The sequence below is a fragment of the Oncorhynchus keta genome, chromosome 26 (genome assembly GCF_023373465.1).
Source record: "Oncorhynchus keta strain PuntledgeMale-10-30-2019 chromosome 26, Oket_V2, whole genome shotgun sequence".
Lineage (NCBI taxonomy): Eukaryota > Metazoa > Chordata > Actinopteri > Salmoniformes > Salmonidae > Oncorhynchus > Oncorhynchus keta.
The window spans coordinates 40,224,925-40,248,108 of record NC_068446.1 but is presented as its reverse complement, the minus strand read 5'-3'; the positions used below and the strand labels follow the sequence as shown (position 1 = coordinate 40,248,108).

The following is a 23,184-nucleotide window of genomic DNA, read 5'->3' as shown; positions in this document are numbered from 1 at the left end:
ATACAGGTTTATTGCGTCAACATGATACGGTTTATTGCGTCAACATGATACAGGTATATTGCGTCAACGTGATACGGGTTTATTGTGTCAACGTGATACAGGTTTATTGCGTCAACGTGATACGGTTTATTGCGTCAACATGATACAGGTTTATTGTGTCAACGTGATACAGGTTTATTGCGTCAACGTGATACGGGTTTATTGCGTCAACATGATACGAGTTCATGCGTCAACATTCTGGTACTTGCTTGCATACATTTTTTTTGTTAAAATTCATTGAAAGACTGATTTGATACAGTTCAAATAATGGTTCACCAAATACAAACAAATTCAGTATACACTTCCTAACTAGAGGCACACGCATACACTTACAGCATTACAATCCTTGTAATAAGCTGTCATAACTCATAAGTAGTTATAACATCTTCATAATATATCACTGTGATGCATTATAATACCAAAGTGCATCATCAGGGCTGGACCTAGTCACTAAGCAACGTAATTATAAAAATCAATCAGGGGCTCTACTTCACGTTGAGAGTTAGAATAGTAGAATACACATGGTGCAATTTCTACATTTGGTTGTACATCAGCAGATTTCCCTCTGTCAGTCTGTAACCATGTTTCTCATGTCAGTCTGTAACCATGTTTCCCTCATGTCAGTCTGTAACCATGTTTCCCTCATGTCAGTCTGTAACCATGTTTCCCTCTCATGTCAGTCTGTAACCATGTTTCTCATGTCAGTCTGTAACCATGTTTCCCTCATGTCAGTCTGTAACCATGTTTCCCTCTCATGTCAGTCTGTAACCAAGTTTCCCTCTCATGTCAGTCTGTAACCATGTTTCCCTCATGTCAGTCTGTAACCATGTTTCCCTCATGTCAGTCTGTAACCATGTTTCCCTCTCATGTCAGTCTGTAACCATGTTTCCCTCATGTCAGTCTGTAACCATGTTTCCCTCATGTCAGTCTGTAACCATGTTTCTCATGTCAGTCTGTAACCATGTTTCCCTCATGTCAGTCTGTAACCATGTTTCCCTCATGTCAGTCTGTAACCATGTTTCCCTCATGTCAGTCTGTAACCATGTTTCCCTCATGTCAGTCTGTAACCATGTTTCCCTCATGTCAGTCTGTAACCATGTTTCCCTCATGTCAGTCTGTAACCATGTTTCCCTCATGTCAGTCTGTAACCATGTTTCCCTCATGTCAGTCTGTAACCATGTTTCCCTCATGTCAGTCTGTAACCATGTTTCCCTCATGTCAGTCTGTAACCAGGTTTCCCTCATGTCAGTCTGTAACCATGTTTCCCTCATGTCAGTCTGTAACCATGTTTCCCTCTCATGTCAGTCTGTAACCATGTTTCCCTCATGTCAGTCTGTAACCATGTTTCCCTCATGTCAGTCTGTAACCATGTTTCCCTCATGTCAGTCTGTAACCATGTTTCCCTCTCATGTCAGTCTGTAACCATGTTTCCCTCTCATGTCAGTCTGTAACCATGTTTCCCTCATGTCAGTCTGTAACCATGTTTCCCTCATGTCAGTCTGTAACCATGTTTCCTTTCATTTCATGCGGATGAATTTAAAAGACGTGACCAGGCTGATCGAAACATGAAATACCGGTACAATTTTATAAATGCGGACAGACAATTTTTTCATTCGACATCGTGGAATAATTTTGTGTCTAAAATCAAATATGCGAGAAATGGCGTTGTAAACACCTTTATGCTCAAATAATGATATAATAACCGTAATGTCGACGTAAATGTGGAGTCACGTGATGACATGTTGCGCTGTCCTCTCACTCAGACTCATCCGGACAGATTACAGTTTATTAGGCTACAGGTGAAATAAGTTATGATGAACTTCACAGGGGAGAGCAAGGTGATGAGCTTGAGGCTCCTTTCTGATAAATATTGATGGTCTTATTCTGGTGACGTCATCATCGATACTTGGCTGCCGTTTGACAAAAACTATATCATAATGTAGGCAGTCTAGCCGCACTGTATCGGCGAGCTGTTGGCTAGAGCGCATGTGCAAAGACCCTGAGTGGCCAACAACAATTTATGGGTCATTCTTGGGCTGCGGTAAAAAATAAATAAAATCAAAAATAACTAGAATAAATGCATTTTCTGAAAACCCCACAACATTAAGTACATATTAAACCTACAAGAAAACACATTTTCCGATCTCATTAAAACCCTTTTATTGTTGACCATTTCTGTCTGATGTGGACACCATTTATCTTCAACCCCGTCACAGACAATATGGAAGTTGTCTGAATATGATTTATAAAAGATACTTGTTATAACAATCAACATTTACCTAATGCTCATGTGTCCCCCAAATCAATTCAATTATTATAAATATAAAATGTATGTAAAATCCCAATGTTGCTTCATTAAACACTGAAATAGGCACGTGTCAGCGGGCATATCATTTTAAATAAAATCCTTTCAATTCAGAATTGTAACATAAATCTAATCTTCTTCAGATTGTCCTTAAGATTTCACACTGAGCTCAGAAATCACTAAATTCATATATATTAGTCTTTGACATTTTATTTAACAAATGTGACGGGGTTGAGACAAGGGTGACAGGATTGAATACTGTAACGGGGTTGAGAAAAGGGTGACAGGATTGAATACTGTAACGGGGTTGAGACAAGGGTGACAGGGTTGAATACTGTAACGGGATTGAGACAAGGGTGACAGGGTTGAATACTGTAACGGGGTTGAGACCAGGGTGACAGGGTTGAATACTGTAACGGGGTTGAGACCAGGGTGACAGGGTTGAATACTGTAACGGGGTTGAGACCAGGGTGACAGGGTTGAATACTGTAACGGGGTTGAGACAAGGGTGACAGGGTTGAATACTGTAACGGGGTTGAGACCAGGGTGACAGGGTTGAATACTGTAACGGGGTTGAGACCAGGGTGACAGGGTTGAATACTGTAACGGGGTTGAGACAAGGGTGACAGGGTTGAATACTGTAACGGGGTTGAGACCAGGGTGACAGGGTTGAATACTGTAACGGGGTTGAGACCAGGGTGACAGGGTTGAATACTGTAACGGGGTTGAGACCAGGGTGACAGTATTGAATACTGTAACGGGGTTGAGACCAGGGTGACAGTATTGAATACTGTAACGGGATTGAGAAAAGGGTGACAGGGTTGAATACTGTAACGGGATTGAGACAAGGGTGACAGGCTTGAATACTGTAACGGGATTGAGACAAGGGTGACAGGGTTGAATACTGTAACGGGGTTGAATACTGTAACGGGGTTGAAACAAGGGTGACAGGGTTGAATACTGTAACGGGGTTGAAACAAGGGTGACAGGGTTAAATACTGTAACGGGGTTGAGAAAAGGGTGACAGGGTTGAATACTGTAACGGGGTTGAGAAAAGGGTGACAGGGTTGAATACTGTAACGGGGTTGAGAAAAGGGTGACAGGGTTGAATACTGTAACGGGGTTGAGAAAAGGGTGACAGGGTTGAATACTGTAACGGGGTTGAGAAAAGGGTGACAGGGTTGAATACTGTAACGGGGTTGAGAAAAGGGTGACAGGGTTGAATACTGTAACGGGGTTGAGAAAAGGGTGACAGGGTTGAATACTGTAACGGGGTTGAGAAAAGGGTGACAGGGTTGAATACTGTAACGGGGTTGAGACCAGGGTGACAGGGTTGAATACTGTAACGGGGTTGAGAAAAGGGTGACAGGGTTGAATACTGTAACGGGGTTGAGAAAAGGGTGACAGGGTTGAATACTGTAACGGGGTTGAAACAAGGGTGACAGGGTTGAATACTGTAACGGGGTTGAAACAAGGGTGACAGGGTTGAATACTGTAACGGGGTTGAGACAAGGGTGTTACGCCCTGGTCGTAATATATTGTGTTTGTCTTCATTTATTTGGTTAGGCCAGGGTGTGACATGGGTTTATTGTGGTGTGTTTTGTCTTGGGGTTTTGTGGGGTGTTGGGTGTGTGGCTTAGTGGGGTTATCTAGCAAAGTCTATGGCTATCTGGAGTGGTTCTCAATCAGAGGCAGGTGTGTATCGTTGTCTCTGATTGGGAACCATATTTAGGCAGCCATATTCTTTGAATGTTTTGTGGGTGATTGTTCCTGTCTTTTGCGTTTGCACCAGATAGGGCTGTTTCGGTTTTCACATTTCATTATTTTGTAGTTTCTTCATAGTTTTTTTTCATTACTTTTTTCCTTCATTAAAATATCATGAATCATCATCACGCTGCATTTTGGTCCGACTCTCCTTCACCACATGAGAACCGTTACAGAATCACCCACCACAACTGGACCAAGCGGCGTGTCAACAAGGAGCAGCAGGTGAAGCAACAGCGGCAGCAGGAGATACGTAATAAGGAATTCTGGACATGGGAGGAAATCCTCGACGGGAGAGGACCCTGGGCTAAACCAGGGGAGTGTAGCCGCCCCAAGGTGCAGCAGGAGAAGAGGCAACAGGAGCAGCCCAAAGAGGAGTACGGTTTGGACTACAAGAGTATGGACCATACTTCTTGGGAGGAGATAGACAGGTGGGCGGTCGACCCAGGGAGAGTGCCGGAGCCCACCTGGGATTCGATGGAGCAGTGCGCGGAAGGTTATCGGATAATGGAGTTGGCGAAGCAAGCACGGCGGCGCGGACGGAAGCCCGAGAGTCAGCCCCAAAAATGTATTGGGGGGGGGGGGCTCACAGGGATTAGGGCTACGCCAGGTAGGAGACCTGCGCAAACTCCCTGTGCTTACCGGGGGGCTAGTGAGACCGGGCAGGCACTGTGTTATGCTTTGGAGCGCACGGTGTCCCCAATGCGGGTGCATAGCCTGGTGCGGTACATTCCAGCTCCTCGTATCGGCCGGGCTAGAGTGGGCATCGAGCCAGGTAAGGTTGGGCAGGCTCAAGAGCTCCAGTCCGCCTGCACGGTCCGGTCTATCCAGTACCACCTTCACGCACCAGCCCTCCGGTGGCAGCTCCCCGCACCAGGCTTCCTGTGCGTATCCTCGGTCCAGTACCACCAGTGCCAGCACCACGCACCAGGCTTTCAGTGCGTCCCGCCTGTTCAGCGCAGCCAGAGCCTTTCTCCTCTCCAGCGCTGCCGGAGCCTCCCGCCTGTTTAGTGCAGCCAGAGCCTTCCTCCTCTACAGCGCTGCCGGAGTCTCCCGCCTATCTTGCGCTGCCAGAGCCTTCCTCATCTCCAGCGCTGCCGGAGTCTCCCGCCTGTTCAGCGCAGCCAGAGCCTTCCTCCTCTACAGCGCTGCTGGAGTCTCCTGCCTGTTCAGCGCAGCTAGAGCTGCCAGCCTGCATGGAGCAGCCAGAGCTGTCAGTCTGCATGGAGCAGCCAGAGCTGTCAGTCTGCATGGAGCAGCCAGAGCTGTCAGTCTGCATGGAGCAGCCAGAGCTGCCAGTCTGCATGGAGCAGCCAGAGCTGCCAGTCTGCATGGAGCAGCCAGAGCTGCCAGTCTGCATGAAGCAGCCAGAGCTGCCAGTCTGCATGGAGCATCCAGAGCTGCCAGTCTGCATGAAGCAGCCAGAGCTGTCAGTCTGCATGGAGCAGCCAGAGCTGTCAGTCTGCAAGGAGCTGTCAGTCTGCAAGGAGCTGCCAGTCTGCAAGGAGCTGCCAGTCTGCAAGGAGCTGCCAGTCTGCACGGAGCTGCCAGTCTGCACGGAGCCGCCAGAGCTGCCAGTCTGTAAGAAGCAGCCAGAGCTGTCAGCCTACATGGAGCAGCCAGAGCCGCCAGTCAGCGTGGAGCAGCCAGAGCCGCCAGTCAGCATGGAGCAGCCAGATCTGTCAGTCTGCCAGGATCCGCCAGTCAGCCAGACTCTTCCAGATCCACCAGTCAGCCAGACTCTTCCAGGTCAGCCAGACTCTTCCAGATCCGCCAGTCAGCCAGACTCTTCCAGATCCGCCAGACTCTTCCAGATCCGCCAGTCAGCCAGACTCTTCCAGATCCTCCAGCCAGCCAGGATCTGCCGGAGCCAACTACCTGCCTGAGCTTCCTCTCAGTGCTGGGCTTCCTCTCAGTGCTGAGCTTCCCCTCAGTCCTGAGCTTCCCCTCAGTCCCGAGCTGCTTCAGTCCCGAGCTGCCCCTCAGTCCAGTGGGGTTCTGGGTGAGGACTACTAGGCCATGGTCGGCGGCGAGGGTGGACTATCCTAGGACGCGAGGAGGAGGGACTAAGACATTGATTGAGTAGAGTCCACGTCCCGCGCCGGAGCCGCCACCATGGACAGACGCCCACCCGGACCCTCCCCTATTGTTTTGCTGTGCGTCCGGGAGTCCGCACCTTAGGGGGGGAGGGTTCTGTCACGCCCTGGTCGTAATATATTGTGTTTGTCTTCATTTATTTGGTTAGGCCAGGGTGTGACATGGGTTTATTGTGGTGTGTTTTGTCTTGGGGTTTTGTGGGGTGTTGGGTGTGTGGCTTAGTGGGGTTATCTAGCAAAGTCTATGGCTGTCTCTGATTGGGAACCATATTTAGGCAACCATATCCTTTGAGTGTTTTGTGGGTGATTGTTCCTGTCTTTTGTTTGCACCAGATAGGGCTGTTTCGGTTTTCACATTTCATTATTTTGTAGTTTCTTCATGTATAGCTTTTTCCTTCATTAAAATATCATGAATCATCATCACGCTGCATTTTGGTCCGACTCTCCTTCACCACAAGAGAACCGTTACAGAATCACCCACCACAACTGGACCAAGCGGCTTGTCAACAGGCAGGAGCAGCAGGTGAAGCAACAGCGGCAGCAGGAGATACGTAATAAGGAATTCTGGACATGGGAGGAAATCCTACATGGAGCAGCCAGAGCCGCCAGTCAGCATGGAGCAGCCAGAGCCACCAGTCAGCATGGAGCAGCCAGAGCCGCCAGTCAGCATGGAGCAGCCAGAGCCGCCAGTCAGCATGGAGCAGCCAGAGCCACCAGTCAGCATGGAGCAGCCAAAAGCCACCAGTCAGCATGGAGCAGCCAGAGCCACCAGTCAGCGTGGAGCAGCCAGAGCCGCCAGTCAGCGTGGAGCAGCCAGAGCCGCCAGTCAGCATGGAGCAGCCAGAGCCACCAGTCAGCATGGAGCAGCCAGAGCCGCCAGTCAGCATGGAGCAGCCAGAGCCACCAGTCAGCGTGGATCAGCCAGAGCCGCCAGTCAGCATGGAGCAGCCAGATCTGTCAGTCTGCCAGGATCCGCCAGTCAGCCAGACTGTGCATAATGTATCATAGATCCTACTTATCATATATCCTACTTGTTTGAAAATAACGTTATAGTCGGTGCATACAATGTAATGTTGTGTTACCCCATGTATCCAATCGGGTGAGGATGCATAATGTGCAGCATCCCATTAGTGGAAACCAAGACAGTTCTCAGGGCAAGCCTGATTGTAACTAAATACAGTATGTTTGAGTGGTGTTGGGGACAATTTTAGCTAACCCTACCATTTTCCTAACCTTAAAGCTCTGGTATAAGGGCTCAGAGAGAATAACACAATCATCGCATCACAGAACACACATTTTCAAAGAAATTCAGCAATTTAGCAAACGTACACAGCAAACGAGTTTCAGTCTTCGATGCGTATCTGTTTGCGTTGTAATCTTTGACCTATTCACCCTAAACCACGTTCATTCTCCAAACACCCAACATTAATTATCCGCTACGAAACGTCACTAATGCTCGTCCAAACAGGCAGATATGCCCTAAGAACAGCGCGTTATGCATGATAGTCAGACCCTCTTTTTTTTGTGTTTAGTGGCGTGCAAAAATGCTTTACTTTTTGCTGCAGCAATTCTGACATTTTGCATAGCTTCTGTCCAGTTGGTCACTAAAATGAACTAGTGAGGTAAAAGATTGTTTGACATGTAGCTTGTTATATATATTTTTTTGTTGTTGCGGTAAATGCGCTGTGATTAGTTCATATTGCGAGCCCTCATTTTGTAATGCGTGATCAGACAATTTAATACAGTGATTTTTGACGCGATTTGACTGTTTTATGCTGAAATATTGCGGTGATTGATTTACATTTGCAAGCTATCGCATAATATGCGCGAAATTTATGATTTTGCACAACAACAACAAGAAAAGGTGAAATCACAGAATCCTGGAGGGACTGTGTAGTGTATTATCATGTTACTATTACGAGTTATGACGCACTATACGTGTCAAATACGTGTACAAGTAAATAAAACAAAGCATTGTAAATGCCCTTATAACGCGTTATTTAACATGTTACTTACATTCTGCTACTTCCATACATGTTTTGCTTCATTGTTGTTTAGTTAGGCACCGATACGTTTGATGATGCAGTATGCCACATTGGCCAGAGTGGGGCTCTGGCTCACCAGAGAGAGCTTGTTCAGCACAGCACCATAATAATGCCATTTGTTTCTCTCGGGGCATTCATTGCACGTTGGCCTAGTTTATAAAAGTGAGTTCAAGGATATGGGTCAGAGTGTGTTTTCTTAGTCTAGTTGGGAATTTGCCAATAGCCCAGCTGCAGGGTTCTTTTCAGTTTTTTGAGAAATCAGGTGCCCAAGCCTGACTGGCTGGGAAAAAAATCAGGTGACCAAGCCTGACTGGCTGGGAAAAAATCAGGTGACCAAGCCTGACTGGCTCAATATAAAAGCGCCATACAAACACTCCAGCCTTGCACACAGCGGTTTCTATGGAGACACGGTTGGAAGAAGGGAGCACTACCAGAATGAATGAGCTACACACTGAAGCGCACAGTCTCAAGAAAATGACTGTTCCTACCGGAGTCTTTGCCTCTGGCTGTATTGAGTGCAATGACGTTTTTACTTACCAATTTATAGTTTTGTATTGGATTTGTCCTCACGCGTAGGCTAATTGAGGTAGGTAAGTGTATGGATTAAACAAATTAAAAACGACTCCTTCCCACAGACACATCAATAATGTCAAATCAAATTTGACAGATGAATTACAACCGGTGTTTTAACAGTGATGCCAACTTAGCAATTTTGTTGCTAGATTTAGCTCCAAATGACACGACAACGATTTTCTCTGTCACACACTCAGTCACAACACAAGTGCCTGGCTGCAAAAGTGCATTGTGAGTGACGTCAGCAGCAGGCGCTCAGCTCGTGCAAAGGCAGCAGCAATTTCAGCAAATTGCTAATCATTGTTGGCTGACTGCAGCAGCAGTAGTATGCGGTCGACGAGACAAACCCAATGAATATAGTTGGTCACGAATGTTTGATCTTGAACAGAACTTACAACATCAATCAACATGTCTCAATCAAAATTGTAGAGAAAAGAGTGGGAGTCTGTACCTGAATTGAAAGGGTTGCTGAAGCCAGTAACTGGGGATGATTGTCTGGCATACTGTGCATATTGCAAATCAGATATGCCTATATTACCACAGTTGGTTAAGAAAGTGGATAACTGCAAAAGCGTAGAAGCTACTATGGCAATGGCCATTAACGGAGCATTGTTCGCTGCTAGCATGCCACCATTTAGGTATAGCTTGCAAAGCTGCCTTTTCAGATTCTGTGGCAGGAACAAACTTACAAATGCACCGTATCAAGTGCACAGAAATGATTAGGGGAGTACTGGCTCCTTATTTTCTCAAAAGGGTAACATCAGATGTGGGGGATGAGAAGTTCAGTCTCCTTTTGGATGAGTCCACTGATGTCAGTGTTTCGAAATACCTGGATTTGGTGATTCGGTATTTCAGTGCTAAAAAAAAATAACCGTTGTGTCCACATTTCTCGGGCTGGTTGAATTGGAGGGGGGGCAATGCCAGATCAATAGCAAAGGCAGTAGCTGAGTTTCTTGAAGTGTAACCTTAAAAACGAGAATCTTCAGGGTATTGGCACTGATAATGCGTCCGTGATGACTGGGATGCACAACTGGTTGCACAACATTTTAAAGGAAGAATATGCATTGCCCAATTTGCTACTAATCCGCTGTGCCATCCACTGTGTGTGCCATCCGCTGTGTGTGCCATCCGCTGTGTGTGCCATCCGTTGTGTGTGCCATCCGCTGTGTGTGCTATCCGCTGTGCCATCCGCTGTGAGTGCCATCCGCTGTGAGTGCCATCCGCTGTGCCATCCGCTGTGAGTGTCATCCGCTGTGAGTGCCATCCGCTGTGAGTGCCATCCGCTGTGTGTGGCATCCGCTGTGCCATCCGCTGTGCCATCCGCTGTGCCATCCGCTGTGTGTGGCATCCGCTGTGCCATCCGCTGTGCCATCCGCTGTGCCATCCGCTGTGCCATCCGCTGTGTGTGCCATCCGCTGTGTGTGCCATCCGCTGTGTGTGCCATCCGCTGTGTGTGGCATCCGCTGTGTGTGCCATCCGCTGTGTGTGCCATCCGCTGTGTGTGCCATCCGCTGTGCCATCCGCTGTGTGTGCCATCCGCTGTGTGTGGCATCCGCTGTGCCATCCGCTGTGCCATCCGCTGTGCCATCCGCTGTGCCATCCGCTGTGTGTGGCATTCGCTGTGTGTGGCATCCGCTGTGCCATCCGCTGTGCCATCCGCTGTGCCATCCGCTGTGCCATCCGCTGTGCCATCCGCTGTGTGTGGCATTCGCTGTGCCATTCGCTGTGTGTGCCATTCGCTGTGCCATTCGCTGTGTGTGCCATCCGCTGTGTGTGGCATCCACATCTCAGTCCATCACCATACCTTGGGTACCTTTTCGAGAGCACGGTGTACCAACTCAGTCTTACGCCAGAGGACAAAAAGGTCATTCGGAGACAGTGCATCAACTACATTGTTGCTTTAAGCAAGGAGCTGCAAGCAAGGCTCCCAGACAACCTAGAAACCTTGAGAAACATGGCCTTGTTCAGTGTTAAGGAAACGCTAAAGCACAATAAAGACACCACTGAAATGATTAAAGTAGCTGAGCTACTGAAGTACCAGCCTCAAACAAGTGATAAAATTGTTTCCCAATGGAGAAACATCCATCTGTTTAGGTGGGACTCAACTGAAAATACAGTCGGGTTTTAAAGTGAATAACTACACGGACTCTTCCGGGTCAAATCCTTATGAGGAACTGTGCAAAGCTGCACTCGCTGACCTCTCCTTGCCACACTCACATGTGGAGGTTGAACGGCTGTTCAGCCAAATGAGTGTGTTCAAGTCACAGTTAAGAAATAGAATGTCACTGCACTCTCAACTCCATACTCCTGGTGCGGTATGGACTGAAGCTGGCTGGTGATACCTGTTACCAGCATAAACTACCATGTGTATTTTTTTGTATACCTTTGACTATTGGATGTTCTTATAGGCACTTTAGTATTGCCATCCTAATCTCTGGAGTTTCTAGGCTTGAAGTCATAAGCAGCTCTGTGCTTGAAGCATTGCTAAGAGCTACTGGCAAACGCAGGAAAGTGTTTGAATGAATGAATGCTTACGAGCCTGCTGCTGCCTACCACCGCTCAGTCAGACTGCTCTATCAAATCAGACTTAATAATAATATAATAACACACAGAAATACAAGCCTTTGGTCATTTATATGGTCAAATCCGGAAACAATCATTTCTAAAACAAAACGTTTAGTGAAATACAGAACCGTTCTGTATTTTATCTAACGGGTGGCATCCCGAAGTCTAAATATTGCTGTTACATTGCACAACTTTTAATGTTATGGTCATAATTATGTAAAATTCTGGAAAATGTATTATGGTCTTCACACAGTTCGCAATGAGCCAGGCCCAAACTTTTGCATATACCCCGACTCTACTTGCACTGAACACTAAAGAAGTGACACAATTTTCCTAGTTAATATTGCCTGCGAACATGAATTTATTTTAACTAAATATGCAGGTTTAAAAATATATACTTCTGTGTGTTGATTTTAAGAAATACATTGATGTTCATGGTTAGGTACATTTGTGCAACGATTGTGCTTTTTCCGCGAATGCGCTTTTGCTAAATCACCACCTGTTTGGGGAAGTTTAAGTAGGCTGTGATTCGATGATGAATTAACAGGCACCGCATTGATTACATGCAACGCAGGACAAGCTAGTTAACCTAGTAATATCATCAACCATGTGTAGTTAACTAGTGATTATGTTAAGATTGGTTGTTTTTTTACAAGTTTAATGCTAGCTAGCAACTTACCTTGTCTCCTTGCAGCCTCAAGGTCCTTTTGACGCTGCACTCGGGTAACAGGTGGTCAGCCGGCCACGCAGTTTCCTCGTGGATTGCAATGTGATCGCCATAATCAGCGTCCAAAAAGTCAGATTACCGATTGTTATGAAAACTTGAAATCGGCCCTAATTGATCGGCCATTCCGATTAATCAGTCGACCTCTAGTCCGTAATAGTTTGCGAGCCCTGCCAAATCTGACGAGCGTCGTAGCCGGTGTAGTAGGATTCAATCTTATTCCTGTATTGACGCGTTGCCTGTTTGATGGTTCGTTGGATGGCATAGCGGGATTTCTTATAAGCATCCGGGTTAGAGTCCTGCTCCTTTAGCTCAATGCAGATGTTGCCTGTAATCCATGGCTTCTGGTCGGGGTATGTACGTACGGTCACTGTGGGGACGAAGTCATCGATGCACTTATTGATGAAACCAGTGACTGAGGTGGTGTAACTCCTCAATGCCATCAGGAAGAATCCCAGGAACATATTCCAGTCTGTGCTAGCAAAACAGTCCTGTAGCTTAGCAACCACGTCATCTGACCACTTCTGTAATAGGATTCCTTTTTTATGGTGGTTCCACTGTGTCTTCAGATCATCGGTGGGAAAGATGGAGTCAGGTTAAAGTCAGGTTAAAGTCAGGTTAAAACACACATGATTGGAATTCAAGACAGCTCCTCAGTCTTTCCTCCCATCTGACAACAGCCAACGTGAAGCACGTGGACTCCATACCCCCCCTTAGCCATAACCCCCTTCTAATCGGGTGCTGGCTTCCTCCCTCCATCAGTTTTATTTTGAAAGGCCCCTTTGTTCCACAACACAGTGCACATGCTTTTTAATATGGGAATGGACATTTTCTGTGTTCTTCGAATTGTGTAAGTCAATTTGCATGTTTTAATTTTCATAATTGAATGAACATGTCGGGTCTAGGGTTTAGCAATGAAAAACAGTGGTTCTGTAGCTCAGTTGGTAGAGCATGGCGCTTGTAACGCCAGGGTAGTGGGTTCGATTCCCGGGACAACCCATACGTAGAATGTATGCACACATGACTGTAAGTCGCTTTGGATAAAAGCGTCTGCTAAATGGCATATATTATTATTATATTATAGCAAGAACCTCTCAGCCCACATAATGTATAATGCCGTAGGCTATCCATATTTGGACTGGGCCTATAGTGCCTAATATTATGTTGTTTAGCCAACTTGATTCTGGATAAAAAATGTATACACAAGATATGAATAATGAGCGCTCTCTGTACGAATGAATGTCAGTGATGTCCTTTGTGCAGGTCCTTGGACCGTAAAGGCTACAGTTAGTAGGACACACAAAACAACGCAGGGGGAAGAATAAGCCACTGCCCACTGCGCTCGCAGATGCGATGCTCGGCGCAACAAGTCAGCCAGCAGACATTCCATGTGCTCAGTGCTCCTCTGCCTTCGTTTTGACAACTCCGAGAACCGCTTCTCTTCTTCCAGTCTTGTCTACCTTTCCCCACGGACTTCTTTACTATCGAAGACGATGATGTGGACATTCGGCCGAATTTAGTCTTCTGTGAGTGCGCCGTGGAAATGATATACTCGACAGCATAGCTACCCGCAGCTTCCGCCACGGTAGGTGTTGTCCACGTCGAGACCACAGACATTGTCATTGAGCGGCAGATTGATTTCTGCTTCGCGTTCCTGGTACTGGATTTGCCCGTTGTTTTTGAAGAAAGACAAGTTAATTGGAAATAGGACAGACATGAGCTGACGATTAGGGAACAACTGATTCAAGTCGGACAGTAGCCTAACGTTATTATGATTATGTTATTACATAACGATCATGAGGGGCGCTATCAAAATAGGTGGAGACAGGTTGGTACTTGGTCATATAAATATGTTTTTTGAATTACATAATGAAAATATTCAACACTCATGCGACTGTGCTGTGGATTAGTCTATGCACGAATCCTATCCATTTATAACTATTTATCTTGGACAGGTCGCAGTTGTGAACGAGAACTTGTTCTCAACTGGCTACTAAAGGTGAAATAAATTAAATTAAATTGTTACAGAGGAAACTAAAAACGTGAAAACTGCTAAGGCATTATTCTGTGCCAACTTGAACAGTTTATTCAGAATATTAAACAAGGTGCGTAGATAGCGTTCCAGTGTGTTAACAATACGACGTCACATCGACTGTACGGTTCTCACACGGTCGTGTCTATTTCGGGGAATGGAAACGTATAAACCCAGTATGTGATGTTCCACCCGTGGGTCTACAAGTTATGTAGTTGGGGTATGATGATTAGTTTACCTCACAGCACCTTGTACATTTAGTGTCTGTCTGAAAAGTGACGAAACGCATGTTCTAATTATAAGACAGATCATCAGTTACAGACAGTGGTTAGTAACGAGACACACTACTATCAGACAGATCATCAGTTACAGACAGTGGTTAGTAACGAGACACACTACTATCAGACCGATCATCAGTTACAGACAGTGGTTAGTAACGAGACACACTACTATCAGACAGATCATCAGTTACAGACAGTGGTTAGTAACGAGACACACTACTATCAGACAGATCATCAGTTACAGACAGTGGTTAGTAACGAGACACACTACTATCAGACAGATCATCAGTTACAGACAGTGGTTAGTAACTAGACACACTACTATCAGACAGATCATCAGTTACAGACAGTGGTTAGTAACGAGACACTACTATCAGACAGATCATCAGTTACAGACAGTGGTTAGTAACGAGACACACTACTATCAGACAGATGGTCAGTTACAGACAGTGGTTAGTAACGAGACACACTACTATCAGACAGATCATCAGTTACAGACAGTGGTTAGTAACTAGACACACTACTATCAGACAGATGGTCAGTTACAGACAGTGGTTAGTAACGAGACACACTATCAGACAGATCATCAGTTACAGACAGTGGTTAGTAACGAGACACACTACTATCAGCCAGATCATCAGTTACAGACAGTGGTTAGTAAGGAGACACACTACTATCAGACAGATCATCAGTTACAGACAGTGGTTAGTAACGAGACACACTACTATCAGACAGATCATCAGTTACAGACAGTGGTTAGTAACTAGACACACTACTATCAGACAGATCATCAGTTACAGACAGTGGTTAGTAACGAGACACACTACTATCAGACAGATCATCAGGTACAGACAGTGGTTAGTAACTAGACACACTACTATCAGACAGATCATCAGTTACAGACAGTGGTTAGTAACTAGACACACTACTATCAGACAGATCATCAGTTACAGACAGTGGTTAGTAACGAGACACACTACTATCAGACAGATCATCAGTTACAGACAGTGGTTAGTAACGAGACACACTACTATCAGACAGATCATCAGTTACAGACAGTGGTTAGTAACGAGACACACTACTATCAGACAGATCATCAGTTACAGACAGTGGTTAGTAAGGAGACACACTACTATCAGACAGATCATCAGTTACAGACAGTGGTTAGTAACGAGACACACTACTATCAGACAGATCATCAGTTACAGACAGTGGTTAGTAACTAGACACACTACTATCAGACAGATCATCAGTTACAGACAGTGGTTAGTAAGGAGACACACTACTATCAGACAGATCATCAGTTACAGACAGTGGTTAGTAAGGAGACACACTACTATCAGACAGATCATCAGTTACAGACAGTGGTTAGTAACGAGACACACTACTATCAGACAGATGGTCAGTTACAGACAGTGGTTAGTAACTAGACACACTACTATCAGACAGATGGTCAGTTACAGACAGTGGTTAGTAAGGAGACACACTACTATCAGACAGATGGTCAGTTACAGACAGTGGTTAGTAACTAGACACACTACTATCAGACAGATCATCAGTTACAGACAGTGGTTAGTAAGGAGACACACTACTATCAGACAGATCATCAGTTACAGACAGTGGTTAGTAAGGAGACACACTACTATCAGACAGATCATCAGTTACAGACAGTGGTTAGTAACGAGACACACTACTATCAGACAGATCATCAGTTACAGACAGTGGTTAGTAACTAGACACACTACTATCAGACAGATCATCAGTTACAGACAGTGGTTAGTAAGGAGACACACTACTATCAGACAGATCATCAGTTACAGACAGTGGTTAGTAAGGAGACACACTACTATCAGACAGATCATCAGTTACAGACAGTGGTTAGTAACGAGACACACTACTATCAGACAGATCATCAGTTACAGACAGTGGTTAGTAACTAGACACACTACTATCAGACAGATCATCAGTTACAGACAGTGGTTAGTAAGGAGACACACTACTATCAGACAGATCATCAGTTACAGACAGTGGTTAGTAAGGCCTAAAGGCAGAGACACACTACTATCAGACAGATCATCAGTTACAGTTACAGACAGTGGTTAGTAACGAGACACACTACTATCAGACAGATGGTCAGTTACAGACACACAGTGATATACAGTGGTTAGTAACTAGACACACTACTATCAGACAGATGGTCAGTTACAGACAGTGGTTAGTAAGGAGACACACTACTATCAGACAGATGGTCAGTTACAGACAGTGGTTAGTAACTAGACACACTACTATCAGACAGATGGTCAGTTACAGACAGTGACTTGCGTGGGTAAAATCAATGGGAAAGCCAGAAAAAAAAGCCATATTGCAACCTATGTATTGTGATAATTGCGTAGTTCGCTCTATAACCTGTTAGTTCATGCGCCTTGACACAGTGATATACAGGCCTAAAGGCAGAGACAGTAAGAAGACACAGTGATATACAGGCCTAAAGGCAGAGACAGTAAGAAGACACCGTGATATACAGGCCTAAAGGCAGAGACAGTAAGAAGACACAGTGATATGCAGGCCTAAAGGCAGAGACAGTAAGAAGACACAGTGATATACAGGCCTAAAGGCAGAGACAGTAAGAAGACACCGTGATATGCAGGCCTAAAGGCAGAGACAGTAAGAAGACACAGTGATATACAGGCCTAAAGGCAGAGACAGTAAGAAGACACCGTGATATACAGGCCTAAAGGCAGAGACAGTAAGAAGACACCGTGATATACAGGCCTAAAGGCAGAGACAGTAAGAAGACACAGTGATATACAGGCCTAAAGGCAGAGACAGTAAGAAGACACCGTGATATGATATACAGGCCTAAAGGCAGAGACAGTAAGAAGACACCGTGATATACAGGCCTAAAGGCAGAGACAGTAAGAAGACACCGTGATATACAGGCCTAAAGGCAGAGACAGTAAGAAGACACAGTGATATACAGGCCTAAAGGCAGAGACAGTAAGAAGACACCGTGATATACAGGCCTAAAGGCAGAGACAGTAAGAAGACACAGTGATATACAGGCCTAAAGGCAGAGACAGTAAGAAGACACCGTGATATACAGGCCTAAAGGCAGAGACAGTAAGAAGACACAGTGATATACAGGCCTAAAGGCAGAGACAGTAAGAAGACACAGTGATATACAGGCCTAAAGGCAGAGACAGTAAGAAGACACAGTGATATACAGGCCTAAAGGCAGAGACAGTAAGAAGACACCGTGATATACAGGCCTAAAGGCAGAGACAGTAAGAAGACACCGTGATATACAGGCCTAAAGGCAGAGACAGTAAGAAGACACAGTGATATACAGGCCTAAAGGCAGAGACAGTAAGAAGACACCGTGATATATACAGGCCTAAAGGCAGAGACAGTAAGAAGACACCGTGATATACAGGCCTAAAGGCAGAGACAGTAAGAAGACACAGTGGCCTAAAGGCAGAGACAGTAAGATGATATACAGGCCTAAAGGCAGAGACAGTAAGAAGACACAGTGATATACAGGCCTAAAGGCAGAGACAGTAAGAAGACACCGTGATATGCAGACCTAAAGGCAGAGACAGTAAGAAGACACAGTGATATACAGGCCTAAAGGCAGAGACAGTAAGAAGACACAGTAAGAAGACACCGTGATATACAGGCCTAAAGGCAGAGACAGTAAGAAGACACCGTGATATACAGGCCTAAAGGCAGAGACAGTAAGAAGACACAGTGATATACAGGCCTAAAGGCAGAGACAGTAAGAAGACACAGTGATATACAGGCCTAAAGGCAGAGACAGTAAGAAGACACGGTGATATACAGGCCTAAAGGCAGAGACAGTAAGAAGACACAGTGATATACAGGCCTAAAGGCAGAGACAGTAAGAAGACACCGTGATATACAGGCCTAAAGGCAGAGACAGTAAGAAGACACAGTGATATACAGGCCTAAAGGCAGAGACAGTAAGAAGACACCGTGATATACAGGCCTAAAGGCAGAGACAGTAAGAAGACACAGTGATATACAGGCCTAAAGGCAGAGACAGTAAGAAGACACCGTGATATACAGGCCTAAAGGCAGAGACAGTAAGAAGACACAGTGATATAGGCCTAAAGGCAGGCCACAGTAAAGGCAGAGACAGTAAGAAGACACAGTGATATACAGGCCTAAAGGCAGAGACCGTGATATACAGGCCTAAAGGCAGAGACAGTAAGAAGACACAGTGATATACAGGCCTAAAGGCAGAGACAGTAAGAAGACACCGTGATATACAGGCCTAAAGGCAGAGACAGTAAGAAGACACAGTGATATACAGGCCAGTAAAAGGCAGAGACAGTAAGAAGACACCGTGATATATAGACCTAAAGGCAGAGACAGTAAGAAGACACAGTGATATACAGGCCTAAAGGCAGAGACAGTAAGAAGACACCGTGATATACAGGCCTAAAGGCAGAGACAGTAAGAAGACACCGTGATATATAGACCTAAAGGCAGAGACAGTAAGAAGACACCGTGATATACAGGCCTAAAGGCAGAGACAGTAAGAAGACACCGTGATATATAGACCTAAAGGCAGAGACAGTAAGAAGACACCGTGATATACAGGCCTAAAGGCAGAGACAGTAAGAAGACACAGTGATATACAGGCCTAAAGGCAGAGACAGTAAGAAGACACAGTGATATACAGGCCTAAAGGCAGAGACAGTAAGAAGACACAGTGATATACAGGCCTAAAGGCAGAGACAGTAAGAAGACACGGTGATATACAGGCCTAAAGGCAGAGACAGTAAGAAGACACAGTGATATACAGGCCTAAAGGCAGAGACAGTAAGAAGACACAGTGATATACAGGCCTAAAGGCAGAGACAGTAAGAAGACACAGTGATATGCAGGCCTAAAGGCAGAGACAGTAAGAAGACACCGTGATATACAGGCCTAAAGGCAGAGACAGTAAGAAGACACAGTGATATGCAGACCTAAAGGCAGAGACAGTAAGAAGACACCGTGATATACAGGCCTAAAGGCAGAGACAGTAAGAAGACACAGTGATATGCAGGCCTAAAGGCAGAGACAGTAAGAAGACACCGTGATATACAGGCCTAAAGGCAGAGACAGTAAGAAGACACAGTGATATACAGGCCTAAAGGCAGAGACAGTAAGAAGACACCGTGATATACAGGCCTAAAGGCAGAGACAGTAAGAAGACACAGTGATATACAGGCCTAAAGGCAGAGACAGTAAGAAGACACCGTGATATACAGGCCTAAAGGCAGAGACAGTAAGAAGACACCGTGATATACAGGCCTAAAGGCAGAGACAGTAAGAAGACACCGTGATATACAGGCCTAAAGGCAGAGACAGTAAGAAGACACAGTGATATGCAGGCCTAAAGGCAGAGACTAAAAGGCAGAGACAGTAAGAAGACACCGTGATATACAGGCCTAAAGGCAGAGACAGTAAGAAGACACAGTGATATACAGGCCTAAAGGCAGAGACAGTAAGAAGACACAGTGATATACAGTGATATACAGGCCTAAAGGCAGAGACAGTAATACAGAAGACACCGTGATATACAGGCCTAAAGGCAGAGACAGTAAGAAGACACAGTGATATGCAGACCTAAAGGCAGAGACAGTAAGAAGACACCGTGATATACAGGCCTAAAGGCAGAGACAGTAAGAAGACACAGTGATATACAGGCCTAAAGGCAGAGACAGTAAGAAGACACGGTGATATACAGGCCTAAAGGCAGAGACAGTAAGAAGACACAGTGATATACAGGCCTAAAGGCAGAGACAGTAAGAAGACACCGTGATATACAGGCCTAAAGGCAGAGACAGTAAGAAGACACAGTGATATGCAGACCTAAAGGCAGAGACAGTAAGAAGACACCGTGATATACAGGCCTAAAGGCAGAGACAGTAAGAAGACACCGTGATATACAGGCCTAAAGGCAGAGACAGTAAGAAGACACAGTGATATGCAGGCCTAAAGGCAGAGACAGTAAGAAGACACCGTGATATACAGGCCTAAAGGCAGAGACAGTAAGAAGACACAGTGATATGCAGACCTAAAGGCAGAGACAGACAGTAAGGCCTAAAGGCAGAGACAGTAAGAAGACACGTGATATACAGGCCTAAAGGCAGAGACAGTAAGAAGACACAGTGATATACAGGCCTAAAGGCAGAGACAGTAAGAAGACACAGTGATATGCAGACCTAAAGGCAGAGACAGTAAGGAGACACAGTGATATGCAGGCCTAAAGGCAGAGACAGTAAGGAGACACAGTGGCAGAATAAATTCAACCACACCTTTTGTTTCATTACAAAACCGGAGAGCGACACATCTGTCCAGTGAAGTCCACAAAGCATATTGCTAGTGACAAACCGTTAAAGGACCTACAGCATGGTCAAGCAAGTTAATGTTTCTGACATTTTCAGACCACTAAACAACTATTGATTTAGAACCACAGAGAGTTACTGTAGGTCACAAAGAAAACAGGAGCTGCCTCCACTATACTATACATCAACATTTCAACATCATCAAATCACCTACACTTCATCTAATACAGTGACAAAAAATAACAAACACAATTTAGTCCAATCAACAAGTTAAATATGATGTGACTTTCCATGGTGATGTTTTCTCTGTGTGGGGGGTGGGGGGGGGGGGTGCGTTTGTGCAAGTAGAAAAAGATGTTGACTCACCCTACTTGTTGAGAAACACCAATGCCATCCTCCTCTCTTTCATGTTGACAAAACGGTCTATCACTCTGTCATACAGTATACACTTGTATTTGTTGTCCTAGGCTACCTGTATAAAATGTTTGCTCGCTAACCGAACTTCCATTCATGGGCAAAGTTAGCTAGTTAACATTAGCCTTCTGCATCTAGCTACATATTGAACTTCCATCCTCTCAGTCCAGGGGCACAATGTATTTTATGGTTGGATCAGAATTGCCATTATAATCAAATCAAATCAAATTGTATTAGTCACATGCGCCGAATACAACAGGTGTGACCTTACAGTGAAATGCTTACTTACAAGCCCCTAACCAACAATGCAGTTTAAAAAAAAATACTCATTAGAATAAGAAATAAAAGTAACAAGTAATTCAAGAGCAGCAGTAAAATAACAATCACGAGACTATATACAGGGGGGGTACCGGTACAGAGTCAATGTGCGGGGTTAGTTGAGGTAATATGTACATGTAGGTAGAGTTATTAAAGTGACTGTGCATAGATGATAACAACAGAGAGTAGCAGCGGTGTAACAGAGGGGGGGTAATGCAAATAGTCTGTTTAGCCATTTGATTAGGTGTTCAGGAGTTTTATGTCTTGGGGGGTAGAAGCTGTTTATAAGCCTCTTGTACCAAGACTTGGCGCTCCTGTACCGCTTGCCGTGCGTTAGCAGAGAGAGCAGTCTATGACTAGGGTGGCTGGAGTCTTTGACAATTTTCAGGGCCTTCCTCTGACACTGCCTGGTATAGAGGTCCTGGATGGCAGGAAGCTTGGCCACAGTGATGTACTGGGCCGTTCGCACTACCCTCTGTAGTGCCTTGCGGTCGGAGGCCGAGCAGTTGCCATACCAGGCAGTGATGCAACCAGTCAGGATGCTCTCGATGGTGCAGCTGTAGAAGCTTTTGAGGATCCGAGGACCCATGCCAAATTGGTGGAATAGATTTTGTCGTGCCCTCTTCGAGACTGTTGATGAGAATGGGAGCGTGCTCGGTCCTCTTTTTCCAGTAGTCCACAATCATTTCCTTTGTCTTGATCACATTGAGGGAGAGGTTGTTGTCCTGGCACCACACAGCCAGGTCTCTGACCACCTCCGTATAGGCTGTCTCGTTGTTGTCGGTGGTCAGGCCTAACACTGTTATGTCATCGGCAAACTTAATGATGGTATTGGAGTTGTGCCTGGCCGTGCAGTCATGAGTAAACAGAGAGTACAGGAGGGGACTGAGCACGCACCCCTGAGGGACCCCTGTGTTGAGGATCAGCGTGGCAGATGTGTTGTTACCTACCCTTACCACCTGGGGGCAGCACGTCAGGAAGTCCAGAACCCAGTTGCAGAGGGAGGTGTTTAGTCCCAGGGTCCTTAGCTTGTTGATGAGCTTTGAGGGCACTATTGTGTTGAACGCTGAGCTGTAGTCAATGAATAGCATTCTCACACAGGTTTTCCTTTTGTCCAGGTGGGAAAGGGCAGTGTGGAGTGCAATAGAGATTGCAGGATCTGTTGGGGCGGTATGCAGATTGGAGTGGGTCTATGGTTTCTGGGATAATGGTATTGATGTGAGCCATGACCAGCCTTTCAAAGCACTTCCTGGCTACAGACATGAGTGCTACGGGTCGGTAGTCATTTAGGCAGGTTACCTTAGTATTCTTGGGCACAGGGACTATGGTGGTCTGCTTAAAACATGTTGGTATTACAGACTCAGACAGGGAGAGGTTGAAAATGTCAGTGAAGACACTTGCCAGTTGATCAGCGCATGCTCGCAGTACACGTCCTGGTAATCTGTCTGGCCCTGCCGCCTTGTGAATGTTGACCTGTTTAAAGATCTTTACTCACATCGGCTGTGGAGAGCGTGATCACACAGTCTTCCGGAACAGCTGGTGCTCTCATGCATTCAATGCTGTCTTAGTGCCAGCCTCAGTCTGTGGTGGTATGTAAACAGCTACGAAAAATACAGATGAAAGCCCTCTAGGTAGATAGTGTTGTCTACAGTTTATCAAGAGATGCACT

General features: G+C 45.6%; 1 protein-coding gene across 2 annotated transcripts in view; it reads left to right on the top strand.

Annotated features, from left to right (window-relative positions):
* Positions 1-13,444: 13,444 nt before the first annotated feature.
* The window catches only part of LOC118376066 (GRAM domain-containing protein 2A-like), an 88,130-nt gene continuing 78,390 nt past the window's right edge, over positions 13,445-23,184 (top strand). Inside the window, exon 1 of one of the 2 annotated variants that reach the window (XM_052480844.1) lies at positions 13,445-13,696. The gene's annotated coding sequence lies outside the window, so the exon portion shown is untranslated. The remainder of the gene's footprint in view (positions 13,697-23,184) is intronic. The other variant, XM_052480842.1, reaches the window with a different exon arrangement.